This window comes from Leguminivora glycinivorella, chromosome 12 (assembly GCF_023078275.1).
Source record: "Leguminivora glycinivorella isolate SPB_JAAS2020 chromosome 12, LegGlyc_1.1, whole genome shotgun sequence".
NCBI lineage: Eukaryota > Metazoa > Arthropoda > Insecta > Lepidoptera > Tortricidae > Leguminivora > Leguminivora glycinivorella.
Genome location: NC_062982.1, coordinates 22,968,918 through 22,989,122, shown reverse-complemented (window position 1 = coordinate 22,989,122; position 20,205 = coordinate 22,968,918). Strand labels below are relative to the sequence as shown.

Sequence of the window (20,205 nt, the reverse complement as noted above, 5' to 3'; positions counted from 1 at the left end):
TTCAATGGTGGTAAGTTTTTCGGGGTCATGTGGCCCTGAAATAGGCCTAATGACCCCATTTTGTGTCGGAAATAGACGAGTGTGAGACAGATCAGAGAATTACATTACCTACATGATTTTTTTTTTTTTTTTTAATTATAAATGGGCTTACTCTTGACCACAGACTAGCTTTTGCCCGCTGCTTCGCTCGCGTTTTATTTGAAAATTGCGAAATGTTCCATACAAACTTCTATCCCCATTTCAGGGATATGGGGGGTTAGAAAGAGACAAAAATAAGCCTATGTCACTGTCCATCCCTTCAACTATCTCCACTCTCTCTATGGCTCCTAAGATACAGGCTCGGCCTAGTTTAGGAACCACTGTCTTAACCCTTGTTGATGCTTTTGCCTCAATAAACGATTTTCATTTTCATTTAATTTTCACTTAAAAAATCATTCCTCGCTCTATTTTGCCGTGAAAGATGGACCAACCAACAGACACACACACTTTCCTATTTTATAATAGGTATTAGTATGGTTCAAAGAAACTTCAGGACATTACTTTGATGTGATATAGTAAATATGTAGCCAAAACCTACCTCGAAACCATGAAGACAAGATACGCTCGTTTAGATGGCGCTAATATTAATAAATAATTGAATATTATTATGTTCTAAATGAGAGATGGCAATCACTCCAATTTAACTACAGCTCAGAGTTGAAATTAAAGTGGCAACATCGTTCTGTAATGTGCCGTCCTTTTTAGGGTTCCGTAGTCAACTAGGAACCCTTATAGTTCCGCCATGTCTAGTCCGTCCGTCCGTCCGTCCGTCCGCGGATAATCGCAGTAACCGTAAGCACTAGAAAGCTGAAATTTGGCACCAATATGTATATCAATCACGCCGACAAAGTGCAGAAATAAAAAACTAACTATTTTGGCTCGGTGATCCAAAGTGAATCATGTCCTCCGAAACGAGAGACCGCCAATTCGCCACCTGTCCCGATCTTGCGCAGCCTCTTGCCAGTCACTGACTTGAAGTTTACTTTTACAAAAATCCTCTATTCTCTTTTCATTTAGAAACCGCGCCTAGCAACCATTAGAAAACAAACATTCGCCGTGGTTACGTATACGTGCCACAGTAGGCCCAAGGTAGTCCAAATTTTATTATAAAAAAATTAAAAAAAAAAATTGATATGCGTCTCACTGCTGGGCACAGGCCTCCTTACGCATAGAGGGCTCGGTCTATAGTCCCCACAAACTTTGACAAAAATCCTCTAAGGTACAGCGGGGCAAATCTCGACTGGGGGTCAATTGTGACTGATCCATTATTTTCAGTATTACACGATAAACTTGAATTCCACGTGTAATGCACACGCGTGCCATAAACAGGGTGGGCCAGAAATTCTTGCATATTTGAAACATCGATAGAAATGAAACTATATGTGTTATTTAAAATCTAATTCATTCAACATAATGAAATGCAATTTATTTTTTAAAAATTACGTCATCTAGATGACCTCCGTCTCGTCGTTGGCACTCTTGCAATCGGCTACGCAAACTTTGAAAAACTCGCTGGCACATGCTGCGGGGTATCGCGGATATCTCATCCCGAATGTTTTGCTTTAATTGAGGTATAGTCGTTGGTTTGTTAACGTAAACTCGACTCTTAAGATATCCCCACAGGAAAAAATAGCAAGGTGTGAGGTCGGGGCTCCTCGGCGGCCATGGGATGTCACCTCTGCGAGAAATCAATTTGGGGTTTACCCTTGAATCGCCGACAGACACTTGTTCGAATATTATTTCAAAGACAACGTTTCAAATAATTTCATTTCATCGACAGTTCATATCATAGAACAATCGACACAAGTAAAATCAAACCGTAGACTTTTATTTCGTAGATAACTTATTCCGAGTATACTTTACATCGTGGTATTTCATTTCGTGTTTTTTCATTTCATTTTGTTTTACATTAAATACAATTCATTACGCATAATATTATTTCAATTATGTTTCTTTCTAAAATTGTACAATTTGTAAACTGTTTGTTTGGTCACAGTTCTAACCTAACCCAAACCTACTCGGTAAGCTGGTCGTTTTTGTGTATGGTCACAGTTCTAACCTAACCTAAACCTAATTTAAAAGCCATTGGTTGTAGTGTAGGTCGCAGTTCTAACCTAACCTAAACCTACTCTGTAAGCTGGTCGTTTTTGTGTGTGGTCACAGTTCTAACCTAACCTAAACCTAATTTAAAAGCCATTGGTTGTAGTGTAGGTCGCAGTTCTAACCTAACCTAAACCTACTCGGTAAGCCATTTGTTTCTGTGTGATCACAGTTCTAACCTAACCTAAACCTACTCTGTAAGCCGGTCGTTTTTGTGTGTGGTCACAGTTATAACCTAACCTAAACCTACTCTAGGATTTAAGCCAATGGTCATAGTTTAATTATGGACGTAAATATGTGATGTGCCACGATAAAATCGACAATTTGAAGTTTCCTAGAATAGAAACATCTATTAACGTGTAGTACGACAAATGAGAAAGTATTGTAATAATACGTCGAATAAATGAATTGCGATGTTTTGTAGTTCTGCTATTTGAAGTACTTTGAAACGAATCAGCGATGAAACAATATTCGTTGAATAGTATTTATAATAACTAAGAAAATTTCAAATAAATAGTAGTTGAAACAAAATTACTCGAAACAATTTTACTCGAACTAAACTTTCGATGATTTGTTGTCGATGAAATGATATTCGATGAAAAGTTTGTCGGCGAAACAACTGTGGTGCCAAACATTCTTGCAACATACACACTCAGGTCTACTGTCCCTTGAAGCTGTGAAAAAATCAAACTTCTAAGCCAACGCAATCAAAAGATACAGCCGTTTATGCCGCAAATTTTCGACACTTGCAAGGGAATCAAAACCTACAGGGTGCTTTCCGTGAACTCAGAATCTTGAAATTTGGTACGAAGCAACGTCTTATAGCATAGATAAAGGAAAAATTACGAAAACCATAAATTTTTAGTTACATCACATAATATATTTTTTTTTAATAATTTTAACCTTACTACCCATTTCCTCATAAACGTGTAGAGGTATTAAATTGAAATTCATACCAAATACTCAGGTCTATAATACCTTTAAGCTGTAACAAAATCAAACTTCTATGTCAACGCAATCAAAAGAAACAGCAATTTAAGCTGCATATTTTGAAACTCGCAAGTACTCGCAAGGGAATCAAAACCTAAAGGGTACTTCCAGTCGACCTAGAATCTTGAAATTTGGCATGAAGCAACGTTTTATAGCACACATAAAGGAAAAATTCCGAAAACCTTAGGTTTGTACGGAACCCTCGGTGCGCGAGTCCGACTCGCACTTGGCCGGTTTTTTTAAAATAAACACCATGAAAATTAAAGGTACTATAGAAGGTAATTTATAAGCCGTAGGATTTATCTTCGGCAATTATGTTACATAGTGTATTTACGACGTTCATAAAGGCTCTATTAAACTTAAAATAACCACAAACTTATTTTTTTGAAAAAAAATCCGACATAGTGGACCGATTTTCATGAAACATAGCCAAGAACACTCCCGACTAACTCAGCTTTCAAACAAAAAAATACTAAATCAAAATCGGTTCATCCGTTCGGGAGCTACGACGCCACAGACAGACACACACTCACACAGACAGACACACCCCGTCGTTATAATTGCGTCGGGGCGGGGTTAAAAAATCTATATTAACAATTTGAATGTACGATAAACTTTTTTTAAATGAACTTTTCTAAACTTTTTTCCCCAGTGTGGTGACGGGTTAAGATTTTCACCACCCCTTTTCCTTCCATGGATGTCGTAAAAGTCTAATGTGGGATATGGATTCAATTGAAAAAAAAAAAAAAAAAAAATTCAATTGTTGTGTGATTGGAATGTCACTACATCATCATTTCGTTTAGGCAAGTACCTACTTTTAAACTCTGGTTGAAACTTTCACGATTTACACATAATTACTTTTTCCCCTCACTAGCTCGGAAACACGTGTTTTGTCCTTTAATACCAGCGGGTAAAAACGCATTTTATCCACTAGTGGGTAAAGTAATTTGACCTTGAATAAAGTCAAATTAACTGCTTTAAAATTGATAAAAGTAGGTAAATCTAGTAATAAAGATGATTTACCACCTGTGGAACTACTGGAAGCAGTGATAAACGCATTTTTTGCGTTGTAGTTTCCTCGCTATAGTGAGGGGAAAAGTTTTGTGTTACACTCGGGTGCAAATGTATTTTACTTCTCGTGTGTTAAAAAACTCGCAAGTTCAGGATTCTATTCTCGAACCACTCGCTTCGCTCGTGGTTCAACTATAGAATCCTTTCACTTGCTCGTTTTTCAATTCCACACTCGACGTTAAAATACAACTTTGCCCCCTTGTATAACAAATAACTATTTCCCCTCACTAGCTCGGAAACACGTGTTTTGTCCTTTAATACCAGCGGGTAAAAACGCATTTTATCCACTAGTGGGTAAAGTAAGTTGATCTTGAATAAAGTCAAATTAACTACTTTAAAATTGATAAAAGTAGGTGAATCTAGTAATAAAGATGATTTACCACCTGTGGAACTACTGGAAGCAGTGATAAACGCATTTTTTGCGTTGTAGTTTCCTCGCTATAGTGAGGGAAAAAGTTTTGTGTTACACTCGGGTGCAAATGTATTTTACTTCTCGTGTGTTAAAAAACTCGCAAGTTCAGGATTCTATTCTCGAACCACTCGCTTCGCTCGTGATTCAACTATAGAATCCTTTCACTTGCTCGTTTTTTAATTCCACACTCGGCGTTAAAATACAACTTTGTCCCCTTGTATAACAAATAACTATTAAATCGAGACTTAATCGCGTATGACTACATTAAACTGACCTCCAACGTTTCAGGGACGGCGTTGTCCCGTGGTCTCGGAAAAGACTCTCGATCTTGTTGGAGCTATGTAGGCATACGCGCTTAAGTCTCGATTTAAAAGTATGTAATTTTCTTTCAAACTGCTTTTAATCCTTTAATTGTTAAAGTGGCACTGGATCTCGAGCAGTTCCATGTATTCTACCTGCCCCTTTTCACTGAGAGAAATTTGCATTGTGAATTTAACAAGTTCGACTTGTTGCGGTTTATCCGTTTGAATCAGCCAAACGTATGTTTAAAACAATATGTGTCAGGTTGTTTTTATAAAATCGACTTGTTGATTCAAATATATTGCCGATTCAAATGACAAGTAGCTTGTTGTATGAACCAAAGAGCACGTAGGCGCTATTTTAACCAAAAAACTTGTTGAACGAACATGAAAACTGGTTGTATTTTTTCTCAGTGTTGGAGGTTTATTTACGGGTACCTTAGTATTTTGTAATATGCTTCGAGTTGTGCAAAATTTATACAGATTGGATAATGGATTTTGCCATAAATGTATTTACTTTTGTATTCCGGTTAGAAACGTGTGCAAACACTGTTGTGTCCATTATGTCATTATCCATACTTAATTATAGATGGGAAAGTGTGTGTGTCTGTTTGTTTGTCCGTCTTTCACGGCAAAACGGTGCGGCGGATTGACGTGATCTTTTAAGTAGAGATAGTTGAAAGGATGGAGAGTGACATAGGCTACTTTTTGTCTTTTTCTAACCCCCCACCTCCCTAAATTGGAGGGTGGAATGGAGAATTCCGCAATTTTCGAATTTAGCGCGAGTGAAGCCGCGGCTTTGCTATTGTGAATGTAGGTAATACTAAATTTAATTAATAAAAGGCTTATAACTTACTAGCTTTTGCCCGCGGCTTCGCTCGCGTTAGAAAGAGACAAAAAGTAGCCTATGTCACTCCCCATCCTTCCAACTATCTCCACTTAAAAAATCACATCAATTCGTCGCTCCGTTTGGCCGTGAAAGACGGACAAACAAACAGACACACACATTTTCCCATTTATAATATTAGCGAATGCTAAAAGAGATGTTGGGAGACCATTGCTTCGCTTCAAAGACTGCGCTAAGAGGGACATGGCAGCCTTTAAAATCGACTACCAAAACTGGGAGAAGCTTGCGGAGAAGCGGACGGAGTGGCGAAAGTGCGTTGGAGATGGTCGCAAGTCCGTCGATGAGACCTGGTTTGCGGCACTTGCTGACAAAAGGGAAAGAAGACACCATAGCGAAACGTCGCAATCGGTTGGAAGCTTTCCTTGTCAGATGTGTGGCAAAATGTGTCGCTCTCGCATAGGTCTCTTTAGTCATCAAAAGCGATGTCTTTCGGACATTGCACCATAAATCGTCTGAAATAGACGCTAAGGCCTTATAATAATGGATTATCAGTTACAAATCTTGTTAAGCTTTATTCGAACAGGCCTGTGTAACCGGAAACCTAGACAATTATAATAAAACTTTATAGCCCCATCTGGACCAGTAGTACAGTATAATAAAGAGTACTATCGTACAGTATGGCCACTCCCGCTCCCCGCTGAAAGTGCCGCCCACCCCCTCTCGGTTACCTCACAGTTACCGCCTGTCAAAAACGCGAACAGTCGACCTGTCATATCTCACTCATACAAGCATAGTACGCGTTCACCTACACGAGCTTTAGACTGTGTGCTAGGAACGCGCTTCTATCATATATTTAATCGTCAGTGTCCGAGGTGTGCCAGTAGGCAGTAGGCATATAATTGGCACAAGTAGGTATAATCGAATTGGCACAGTGTGTAGGATTGGCACACATCTAGAATCGTAATTTTAGCGAACGTTATCGGCTGGTTCAAGGCCGGGGGACCAGAAAATTTTCATGACCTCGGCGCTTGCGCAAAGCACAGTGGACATGCGGAAAACAGTAAAGCATGATGGTTAAAATGCTTGAAACTGTACTTTCATTGGCATTTATTTGTGTGATGAGCACAGATATTTGTTCCTGAGTCATGGATGTTTTCTATGTATATAAGTATTTATATATTATAATTATATATCGTTGTCTGAGTACCCACAACACAAGCCTTCTTGAGCTTACCGTGGGCCTCAGTCAATCTGTGTAAGAATGTCCTAGAATATTTATTTATTTATTTATACAGTACTAGCGACGCGTAAATGGGTACCTATAGTAAGTTTTCGTTAAAAGAGAAACATATGCGGTCCTGAAGTTTTTTGTAGACTGGTCAAACAGATTCTATTTTTGATTGGTTATGTCTCTCCTGTAGACATTACAAAAGGTAAAAATATCTAGTGCACATTTTTAGACTACATTATTATAGGAAACATATTTTTATTTCTTGACACTCAAATATGAAAAACGGTAAACATTGTGTTTTGTTGTTATATCATAAATATGAGCAGTATTTAGATTAAACCTAGCCGCTGTGATTCATTCCAACTTGATTAGTAAATATCGTCACATGAGTAATCGCGAATATCAGAACAAACAGACGCGACGGAAAACTTTGTTTTATAAAGAGTAGTGATGTGTCGATGTCAACACTATTACAGAATAAAATAAAGATTAACTCTTTCAAATATTATTAGCTATTAAGTACATAAACTGTACCTACTTTGATTCGTAGGGTAATACTGGCCATCGATGTTTGAATCATAAAGAATTCGGTTCCAAATCATGATTTTTTTAGAGTTTTGAACGCAAACATTCATTTCATGAAAAAAACTACCAAAAGTGGCCGAATGCCATCGATATATGACAATATCTGATGTTTATTTAGAATTTATGAAAGTGAAAGTAAAGAATTTATGAAAGTGTGTGAAGCGAAAGTGATTTGTCAGGATCGTAGTAAATGGAAATCCGTGATCTCTGCCTAACCCTCTGAGAAACAGGCGTGATTGTATGTATGTATGTATTTAGAATTTGCTTATGGTTTCTAGTAGTACACTTCTGTATCATAAGTTTACTGTTCCGCATCTATCTACTGTGGTGGCTCGTCCCGATTCACGTTTCAGCTGATTATACACCGTCCGGCCACGTTCTAAAATAACTACACACTTCAACACTTACGTCCACTGAATAAGGTTCAATATCGTTTACATATTTCCGGATAGGTACGTTCTTTTACGTCGCTAGAGTTCTTTTTATTGCGCGTTTATTAAAATGGGCGCGAAGGTGTCCAAGTGCGTAGAACTATAGGTGTACGGTCGGCGTCAGATATATGTGCGCGACCGGGGCGCGCAAATATATCTGGAGACGCCTTAAGACGCTACAGGAGGGGTCAAATCTCCATACAAACGCTCTCGACTATTTCCTCCCTGGTTTTTGAAGATAGAGCAATGATTTTCTCAACACACGGAGTTTTAGATCTAAACAAATACCTACTTCTTTTACATTAGATAAACAAACATACCTATGTAAATTCTAGACCAAACTTCCAGTCTAGACATTTCTAATAACTATTTGCCTACCTAGTCTTTTGGGCTTGTTTCATTTTGAGGTAAAACTGAAATACCCTTAGTGGTATTTTTACTTATTTTAATTGCCTGGGACCTAACTCAATTACAATTTAGTCTCTAGGTTCCGAAACTACCCCTAGATCTCAACCCCAGCCATCATCTAGCCAGCATCTAGGCTGCCAGAGCTCAACGAGGGTGCAGGGTGCTGACGACGGGAGGACTTACGGAACTAATTTGTTCCGTCTATTGTCCTTTGAGTCGTCGGCAACCCAAACCCTCCATTGAACTTGTACACTCCTTTTTGCTGTGTACTTATACTTATCACAGCAAAGGGGAGTGTACAAGTTTCTAATGGGATGGCAACGCGCATGTGCTCTTTGAGTTGCAGGCGTCCATAGGTTACGGTGACCGTTTTCCATCAGGCGGACCGTATGCTTGTTTGCCACCGACGTAGTATAAAAAAAAAATCTTAACAAAATTTAAAAAGATGGTAAATAATCTACTTTCCTCTTATTTCAAATTAAAAATTAAAATTTCAAGTAAATGAGTTCACTGTGACGTCACTCAACTCGATTTCATATTAAATTCCGTTTTAGCAGATCGTTCAAATTCGTTTTGACAGTTCTTAAAAGGGAGTTGATTTGACTAACAGGAAAGTAGCCTACGTGTGTTACTTTTGACGTGATTCTGTTAATATGCGTGTGTTACTTCTTTCGTGATTTTGTCGCTCACGAAAAACGTGTTTCTGAAAGCTTAGATCTTTATTTTCAAGTACTAATAAGTGAGTGACTAAACATGACTTTACCTAAACTAGTAAGTATGTTCAACGACATTTTATACTTGATTTTTTTATTATTTACTTAAGTTATCGCAATCCTATACCAATTCTAATAATTTTCTAAAACATCCATAACTAATTCATATATTAGGTACAAAGATTGCAAAATGCCGCTTTCATAACTCATATCCCTTTCATGTCACGAATTGCCGTTATACTACGTCGAATTGGGCCCACAACCGCCTAGCAACAGAAAATGGCGTGCTAACATATACCTATAGATTGTATCCTTGACGTGTAATTTTGACAAATATAACCTTTAAGGGCATGACAATAGGAAATAAAGCACGCGACTTCGTGAAGGGCAAAATCGTACGCACGTGCTTTGCGTGATCTCGTGATCAGTATAGCCAACGTCACAACCGTTACGCTTCGTATCTATCTCTCCTTATCGCTCTTCTACTAATATAGCTCGACAGCGTTTATTTTAATGATATAAGCAGCAAACGAGCAGACGAGCCGACTGATTGGAGGCAGTCATCGCCGCCCTTGGTCTTAAGTAGAGATGGGCCGAATATTCGGTAAATATTCGGTATTCGGCAAGTTTTTAATTGTTCGTGTTTGGACGAATAATTCGGTTGCATTGCCGAATATTTATTTACCGAATAAACAAAGTGTAGAACTAATGAAGATCAATTAAAATTTGCTGACGTGGCTATGTACAAAGTTGCCAGGAACTGCTCAAATCATAAAAACATAGTTGTAGTAACATATGTAACCATTATCAATCATTTAATAGTTTTAATGAACATCCCCTTTAAAAATATGTGTAACCGAATATTCGGCCGAATGTTCGATTCGGTAAGATCTGACCCGAATGTTCGGCCGAATATTCGTATTCGGCAAAGTCCATATTCTGCCCATCTCTAGACTCTTATCTTAAGCAACATCAGGGCAGCCATTTATGCGTTGCCTACCTTTCAGAACCCTAAATACCTGTCCTTGAAGAACCATGTCATAGCGCGAGTTTGGACCGCCACATAACGTCAACGATTGTCACCTCGGCTAAGACGGCTGTGAATATAGAAAACCGGTCGTTGGGCTCCGATGCGGATTTTACTTTCCGCCATTTTATTATGAGCAGATCAGTTAGGTTAGGAAATGTGTCATTGTCAATCAAGAGCTTTCCATAATACACTATAATATCTATAGTATCTATAGTACCTATAGTACCTATAGACTATAGTATCTATAGTAGTAGTATCTGTAGTAGTTTCTATTAGTAGTTATTAATTTAAGATTTTGAATGCTAGTGTTGCTAGTACTACCTGTATAGTACAAATAGCAGAATAAGCAACCAAATGTCACCTACCACCTAAGACGCTAATGTGCCTACTCATTCTTTGCAAATAAACTTACTTACTTACATATCAATTACTCTTCTCATAGCGAAAATTTTAATGTCTCTTTTTTAGCCACTACTTATGTCTTTTCGAAAATTACTTTATTGGTAACGTGCGTGTCAGAGTCGCGCTGATTGTCATAAATAGACGTCATATGGGTATATACGACATTAACGCCAGCGGTGGCCGTTACAACTAATTTGACACCATACAATTTAATTTGGAAAAGCCGACAAAAATGAGGGCAGCACTGACCGTGTAATGCCACTATTATGCCACTATAATGCCACTATTATAGCGAATAAAGGCCCTAAAATGGTCCGGTTCTTGAGCTTTTCCATTTTCAAACTTTTCTAAGCGTTACCTAATCCATGCTAATATTATAAATAGGAAGGTGTGTTTGTCATGTTTGTCCGTCCTTGACGGCAAAACGGAGCGACGAATTGACGGAATTTTGCAAGTGGAGATAATTAAAGCGATGGAGAGTGACATAGGCTACTTTTTGTCTCTTTCTAACCTTCGACTTCCCTGATGGAAGTTTCTATGGAGCATTCCGTAATTTTCGAATTTAATGCGAGAGGAACCGCGGGCAAAAGCTAGTAAGTAATAAGTTTAAGTTATGTGTCCAAGTTCATAACAATTACAACATCAACATCACTTTCAAAGTCATATCCCTTCCATGTCACGATTGGCAAATGAATAAGTCGAATCCGCCTAGCAACTGTATAGACGAGTAAAGCCGGTTGGATACCATTGAGAATTTATTAGATTTTTCGCAACATTTTATTGTGTGTCTCTAGGTCAGACGTAGTCATGGCCGCCTATTTAAGGTTTGAGGTGAAACAATGGTGGAGATGATACGGTTTTAAATTGTAATTACAATTTAAATAGAACTATAGGTACTTTACATAAGTCCTGTTTCTATGCATATACTTGACTAAGTTTTAATTTAAAGATCTATACTAATCTATAGGTAATGGATCATAAGGGATTTTTGTGAAAGTAAATCGCCAAGTTCAATTGACTGACATCTTTTGACATAGGGTTAAGATATTGAGGGCAGTTTTGAGAATTTGACCCAAATCTTTTGCATATAAGGTACAGCGGGGCACATCTCGAATGGAATAAGTGTGTTTTACTAGGTAAGTGTACACACAGAAAAAAAAAACCGGCCAAGAGCGTGTCGGGCCACGCTCAGTGTAGGGTTCCGTAGTTTTCCGTATTTTTCTCAAAAACTACTGAACCTATCAAGTTCAAAACAATTTTCCTAGAAAGTCTTTATAAAGTTCTACTTTTGTGATTTTTTTCATATTTTTTAAACATATGGTTCAAAAGTTAGAGCGGGGGGACGCACTTTTTTTTTCCTTTAGGAGCGATTATTTCCGAAAATATAAATATTATCAAAAAATAATGTTAGCAAACCCTTATTCATTTTTAAATACCTATCCAACAATATATCACACCTTAGGGTTGGAATGAAAAAAAATTTCAGCCCCCACTTTACATGTAGGGGGAGTACCCTAATAAAACATTTTTTTTCCATTTTTTATTTTTGCACTTTGTCGGCGTGATTCATATACATATTGGTACCAAATTTCAGCTTTCTAGTGCTAACGGTTACTGAGATTATCCGCGGACGGACGGACAGACAGACAGACATGGCGAAACTATAAGGGTTCCTAGTTGACTACGGAACCCTAAAAACTATCCGTCCTAGAAAGCCAACATGACCACCTAATTTAAATATACTAAACTAACTCAGCAATTAACTTATCAGCACCTAAAACTACATGTTATAGTGCCCTAGTTAGTTTTTTACCGGATATAAAAATATCCAGTTCATCCAGAGACGTAGCCATGATTATAGCCGGACAGTCAGTATTAAATATTATAATAAATATTATATAGGACATTCTTACACAGATTGACTGAGGCCCACGGTAAGCTCAAGAAGGCTTGTGTTGCGGGTACTCACACAACGATATATATAATTATATACATAGAAAACATCCATGACTCAGGAACAAATATTTGTTTATTTATTTATTTAATCTTTATTGCACAAAGAAAATACAATTGTACATAAGGCGGACTTAATGCTATAAGGCATTTTCTACCAGTCAACCGTCGGGAAAAACAGAGAAATTGTAGGCGGTGCAACATTAAATTATATTAAGAACAAAATAATTAAGTTATTTGCACAATATTATTAAGCTAACCTATATGTAGTATATAAAAGAATAAACATACTTGCACACAGATAATAATATACATACATACAATATATTTAAATACAATATATTAAAAAAATATCTGTGCTCATCACACAAATAAATGCCCTTACCGGGATTCGAACCCGGGACCGCGGCGTAGCAGGCAGGGTCACTACCGACTACGCCAAACCGGTCGTCAGTATTAAATATAGATACGGACAAAGTGCAAAAATATGTATCGACAACCTTAAGGTATAAGCTATAAAGTCGTGTATACAACTTTTTAACACTTTGTTCGCATCTATATTTTTACCTTGACTGTACGAGTAGGTACGCAAGGCCCCCCGTTTTTGAGGCCAAAGGCACTCAATACTGACAAGCCGACCTCATTTTTCCGGCCATTTGGTTACGTTTTGTGTATGTCTATGTGTGTGTGTAGGTATGTAACAAATGTCTTGGGGTCTTGCCGATTTTAATTATATAGAATAATCTACATTATAAAATAAATCAGCCCTGTGGTAAACTTTTAGTCGGAGTTAATGCATGTAATCGATACTAATATTATAAATGGGAAAGTGTGTGTATCTGTTTGTTTGTCCGTCTTTTACGGCAAAACGGAGCGACGAATTGACGTGATTTTTAGGTGGAGATAGTTGAAGGGATGGAGAGTGACATATAGGCAACTTTTGGTCTCTTTATAACGCGAGCGAAGCCGCGGGTAAAAGCTAGTTATTACACATAGGTTAGTCAGCAATGTCAGCATATAGGTGTATATAATATAAATATATACAACTAAAAATAAATAGAAATAACCATTTATTTCCGACCAGACTGGCTTAGCACGTAGTGATCCTGCCTGCTAAGCCGAAGGGCATTTATTTGTGTGACAAGCACATCAGGCCCCGTAGCCGAATGGGGTCTATATTAATTCGCATAACTGAATACTCCTAATATGAATTGGCATACCGTTTATTACGCATAACGTTTAATACGCATATCATTATTTCGCATAACAGATTTCGTATAATGCTAATGCGCATAATGTAAATTGTTATAACGATGAATTGGTATAAGTATAATAAGCATAACATTGTTTCGTAGAATGTTTAAATGGCATACAAGAAAATTATATTTTCACCACACTAACGGGTAACGGCTTACTTTTCTGTTCGAAAACAGATAGCAAAATTGCATTTTATCCACAAGAGTGCAAAGTAATTTCATACATATTTTAACTTGATATCTTAAGCTAGCTGATAGAATTTTACCTATAAATGATGATTTTGAATCATAAATATTGAAGAAATCGATGGATTTGATTTAGTTTGATGTTTTATAGTCAGTATTTTGTTCGTGTTGGGGTGGTTAACATTTTGGTTTTCAAACTCGGTGGCAATGTTTAACGTGCCGTACGAAGGTTAATGTGCCTTGAAACCCTCGCAACGCTCAAGATTCCACTTTTTGAACCACTCGCTACGCTCGCGGTTCTATTGGAATCTTCCGCTTGCTCGGGTATCAGTATCGGCACGTGCGATCAGTGAAAATCTGAACGATGAAATAATATTATTTAAATACTATCCATTTTCAATTTCTTTAGTAAGGTACAGCGGGGCAAATCTAGACTAAAAGGCAATTTTAACTAATCCATTTTTTCCATACACTATTTCCATTATTCCATTATTACATGTACCCACTGAACACGCTTACTACATAACTGGTAGATACTCTATTTTCTGAAAAACATTTATGAAAAACGAAGAAACTTAATAAGTAATGTATAAATAAAATAAAGACTCTTAACTCAAATAATCTTTTTAATTTAAGATTAGCAGATAAGTTCATAAATGTATGTATATTTCTTAAAAATAAACAGTTTTTTTTTAATAATGCAAACATTATTAAACATGGAAGAAATTGACCAGTTACATTTGCCCCCCACTCGAGATGTGCCCCGCTGTACCTTACTTACCCCTATTTTTTTCATGCTTAATAAGTGAGACAGTATAAAATTAAACACTCAAAATCGAGCGCTCGAAATTGGAACATCAGCCCCTGATTGATCCAATCGCTTGCTCCATACAGTTAGTAAGTATGGCAATTCATTTTAGGATAATTAAAGTTATACGAAATAATAGTATGCAAATTTCAATTATGCAGATTCATTGTTATGCGAAATAAGAATTATGCATTTTTAATATTATGCTTATTCAATGTTATGAACAATTATGTTATGCCAAATCTGTTATGCGAATTCAAATTATGCGAATTAATGATAGGCCAAATAGAGGGCACCCAGCCGAATGGCATTTCTCCGACGCCAAACGAAAGCGATACGCCGCTGGCTCTGTCGCGCCAATACGCAAGCGCGATAGAGATAGATATCTACTAGCGCTTCGTTTCGTGAGCGTTTCGTGAGCGATTGTGCCATTCGGCTAGCCACCCTGATATTAGTTTGTTCCTGAGTCATGGGTATTTTGTATGTATATAAGTATGTATTTATCTATATAAGTAAGTACCTATATACCATCGCCTAGCACCCATAGTACAAGCTTTGCATAGTTTGGGGTTAGGTTGATCTGTGTAAAGTGTTCCCCAATATTTATTTATATTACCTACTTACATGAAATGCTGGGTTAAGTATCACTATCACTATCACTACATAGTATAAAACAAAGTCGCTTTCTCTGTCCCTATGTCCCTATGTATGCTTAAATCTTTAAAACTACGCAACGGATTTTGATGCGGTTTTTTTTAATAGATAGAGTGATTGTAGAGGAAGGTTTGGGTTCCCTCTATTTGGCATAACTTTAATTGTCCGAAACGATTTTCGCATAACAGACTTCGCATAATCGATTTTCGCCGAATGTTAATTTGGCAGAAAACTTATTTGTCATAATCGAAAATAATACGAATAACACATTGTCCGAAAATAAGTTCGCATAATTCTGTTTACGCCGATTGTTTTTACCGAGGACTGAGCTAATATTTGAAGGTACACTGTTCCTTGTTTGTTTTCTATATTTAAATATATTATATGTATTTTCTTATAAGTATATACTATCTCTCTCGATGATATAGTAAAAGTATATGTATATATACCAATAGACGCAGCAATTTATTTATTTATTTAAACTGCAGCTGACAACCGGTCTGGCTCAGTCGGTAGTGACCCTGCCTGCTGAGCCGCGGTCCTGGGTTCGAATCCCGGTAAGGGCATTTATTTGTGTGATGAGCACAGATATTTGTTCCTGAGTCATGGATGTTTTCTATGTATATAAGTATGTATTTATCTATTTAAGTATGTATATCGTCGCTTAGCACCCATAGTACAAGCTTTGCTTAGTTTGGGGCTAAGTTGATCTGTGTAAGGTGTCCCCAATATTTTATTTTTTTATTTTTTTTTATTTTAACTTTGCACAATACAAAAAAAGTACAAATGGCGGACTTAATGCCAGGTGGCATTCTCTACCAGTCAACCATCACAATCACAATCACAATGCCAATCAAAAACGTTCGCCCGGGACTCCCGGGAGCTGTCTAATCCATATAAATTAATATTGTTAAACGGTTTAGTAACCGTGACGTGCCTCACGTGCCCGAAACGTAGGTCGTGGTTCGAATCCCGACTCGCACCAAAGTTCTAAGAAAACGAGAATTCATTTTAAAATTCATGATATAACATCGGATTACTCTTTCTTTTAAGCACTTTATATTCAACACATTCAAAACTGTACACGAATAAAATTAATTTTCGCGTATTGGGCATTTCTATTGCCTATTGGTCATTTTTAACTTGCCAAGAAACTCTGAACCTTTAATACATGGATTAAAGTGTATATAAACTGCATGTAAAGTGGTTATATAGGTATATAATGTGCTATTTAGATTCAAGGTATGGGGCCGTAGTAATAAAATCGCGAATACGTTTAAAAAATGCGTGCCATTGCCAACGGCCCGTACCTATATGCTATAATTTTAATAAGTAGGTTGTTTCACGGTATACGCGAGTGTATATGTACATATAACCTAAATAGAATAAATAGTCGCCTAAATAGAATATTGTTTTTTTTTTCTTCTCTCTGTTTCGTATTTTTTAATATGTGATATATTACAGTTAGAAGTATGCATTGGTAATAGACATCATAATAAACAATTTTTTACGAGGATATAAAAATTTCGTCTCTTAGAAAGCCGAGCGTAGCGAGGTATGTTACGAAAAACAAAAAAAAAACAGTTTTTTTTATTGGATCGTCTTAAAAAATCGTTTACTAAGACGTCTACTATCACCATGCAAAGCGGCTTGCTTCCATCTAAAAGTGCAGCTTTTTTTTCATAACTAGTATGACTATTAAGACTATTTGAATAATAAAATAAAATAAATAAAAATAAAATAACGAAGAAAAATCTTAAAATGTATCTCGTGTCGTATCTCGCTTTCACTTCTAAACTTATAATAAGTCCCACCTGTAAGAATAAATAAATAAATAATAAATAAATAATAAATAATAAATATTATAAGGACATTCTTACACAGATTGACTGAGGCCCACGGTAAGAATGTGGCCTAAAAAGCTTACATTTCGTTTTGTCACGTCCACAGGGCAAAATCACGAATCAGGATAACTTTATTGGCCTAGAATAAATAAATAAATAAATATTATAGGACATTCTTACACAGATTGACTGAGTCCCAGCAGGGTTAGCACATGATTGCCGCGGGAGTATGTCGCCGCGAGATAGACTACCCGTCCTTATGTCATTAATACAGTTAGAAGAAGACGTGTGATCTATCTCGCGGCGACATACTCTCGCGACCATCATGTGCTAGGCCTACAGATAAGCTCAAGAAGGCTTGTGTTGCAGGTACTCAGACAACGATATATATAATATACAAATACAAAACATCCATGACTCAGGAACAAATATCATCGTTCGTCACACAAATAAATGCCCTTACCAGGATTCCAACCCGGGACCGCGGCGTAGCAGGCAGGGTCACTACGCGCTAGGCCAGACCGGTCGTCAAACCAAAATACAAAGAATATACTCAAAAATAACATAATGTACATGATGATGAGGCACCTACAGATAATTATAAGCAATAACCATAGGCAGTATAGAATCTTTAAATTGGATTATAGTGTAGTTTTGTAAATGTTAAAATAGAGTAAGTTGCGCGTGTTTAAGACTTTCCTCAAAAATATGTCCCTTAGCTATAATGTCGGCAAATTAACAGCTGTTATTATGTAGGTATGGGCCACAGATGTCATATATACCATAGATCAAGCAAACGTATCTACTTAGCGTGTCAAGTGAACTCAGTAAAATCCACTGAATTGTCCGTCTTTACTCGCAGCTGGGCGTCAATTTTTGTAAGTTAAAGTCAAGAAAAACATTAAAAATGCCTCGTTACGACTCAAGGGTCTGAGACACATTTAAAATCACAGGCAAGTAACAACTTCAGTACAAAATCTGACACGCTCGGCCGCCATACAAATAGATGAACTTGTTTCTTCTAAATCTAATTCTGTGGTATGGACAATCTGTATCTTTGTGATCTAGGGTTGCCAGATCGAATTGCCCGAAAATCGGGACAAAAGGACATTTTATCGGGATTTTGGGACTTTTGTCGAGAAATGCGAAATAAAATCAAATAAGTTATTTTTCCAACTTTTCATAATAAAAATGTTAATGATATTTTTGTCTCTTATAATTATTTTATATTATCAAATGTTAATTACCTCCTCCTGAATATATTTCAGCTTAAGGTCGATTTAGACTATCATTTAATAGAAATATGATCATAGACAACATGCCGTCCTTTTTCTTCACGTTAAAGAAAAAGAGAGGCATACAGACCTATGATCAAACATATGTGATAATGTAATATGGGACATGGGACTAAGTGTAAATTTTCAGTAAGTTAACATTTCTTGTTATTTCTAAGCACCGAAGCAGCGACGCGTGCGACGTTTCGATTTTGTTTGTTGTTTTTGCAAAGTAAAATCTCGGGAAATTTTTCATTTTGTCGGGAGTCGGGACAACGTGACGTAAATCGGGAGAATCCCGTCAAATCCCGACCATCTATCTGGCAACCCTATTGTGATCACGGAGGATGTCAATCGATCAAAATAAAATCTAGACCCTAAAACTTCAAATGTATTTTGCAGTATAAAACTATAGAAATATCCAAAAATAACACGCGAAACTGCTAAAATTTTATTTGTATTGTATTGTATTGAAATTCAACAATGTGAAAACGCTATAAAGTTAAAGAAATTCGCACGAAAATCGGAGCACGTGATATACTAAAATGTTACGCCCACCGCTACTAGCGTAGAAACTACGGACTACATGATTCATAGCACAGAAGTGATTTCAGCGAGTTGACTCGTAAATGATAAAAGCGCTCTAAAGTTCGTAAAGAAATTCGCATGAAACTCTGAGCACGTGATATACTAAAATGCTACACCCACCGTTACTAGCGTAGAAACTACGGACTACTACATGATTCATAGCACAGAAGTGAAAACAGCGGGATGACTTTAATTAAAGAGATTAGTTTAATTACTTATAATCACCAATCTATACCTATATTTTGAATTAAATTGAAGAAAGATAGATAGGTAGATAGATAGAATACTCTTTATTGGCACACCTCAGTAAAAGATACAGTGGAGACAAAACAAATGATTATAAATAGAGGCAGACAACAGGCGGTCTTATCGCTAAAAAGCGATCTCTACCAGACAACCTTTAGGTAGCCGAAATAAAAAAAACATAAACAAAAAAGAAAAGAAGAAAGAAAGAAAGAGAAGAAAGGTTAGTGGTGTAAGTATTTTTTTCTGTCACTTCTTTTTTACCACAGTTTAATACAGATTGTTCGGACAGTTCTCTTCACAGAAAAATCTTACACGATCTTGTTTCTAGAGCCATAAGGAGCTCACATACCGTATACGTAGTCAAACAAATATATTTAGAAATGTGAAAGGGAAAGGAGTGTTATGGGTTTGAATAATAAATGTTAACTATAAACATAAAAAAATAAGATAACTTTAGTCTTATTGGTAATACGCGTATTATTTAGCTGAAGTATATATCCGTTTCTTTATTAAGCATTAGAAAACGTAAAATACTTAATCGGTCACCATCACCAATTCACCATACGGGCATACAACAATTTCAAATCGATAACATAAATAATTCTCGAGATATTTAGTAATTTAACAGAGAGACGGATAGAGTCGTATAAGGGTTCCTTTTGTACCTTTTTGGCACGGAATCCTAAAAATGTTTAGAATATGTGAGCAGAGCTATCCTATCAACACATCGTTTTTCTAAAAGTGGCTCAACATCGCTACTCTGCGCGCCGGTCCCATTGACCCAAATATAAAGCAGCTCAGATTAGACAAAAGACGCACATAATTGAGGAAGCCACTG

At 36.8% G+C, this 20,205-nt stretch overlaps 1 protein-coding gene across 1 annotated transcript in view; it reads left to right on the top strand.

The window, feature by feature from the left end:
* LOC125232209 (tRNA dimethylallyltransferase) overlaps positions 1-20,205 on the top strand; it is a 256,267-nt gene that overhangs the window by 85,930 nt on the left and 150,132 nt on the right. The window lies entirely within an intron of this gene.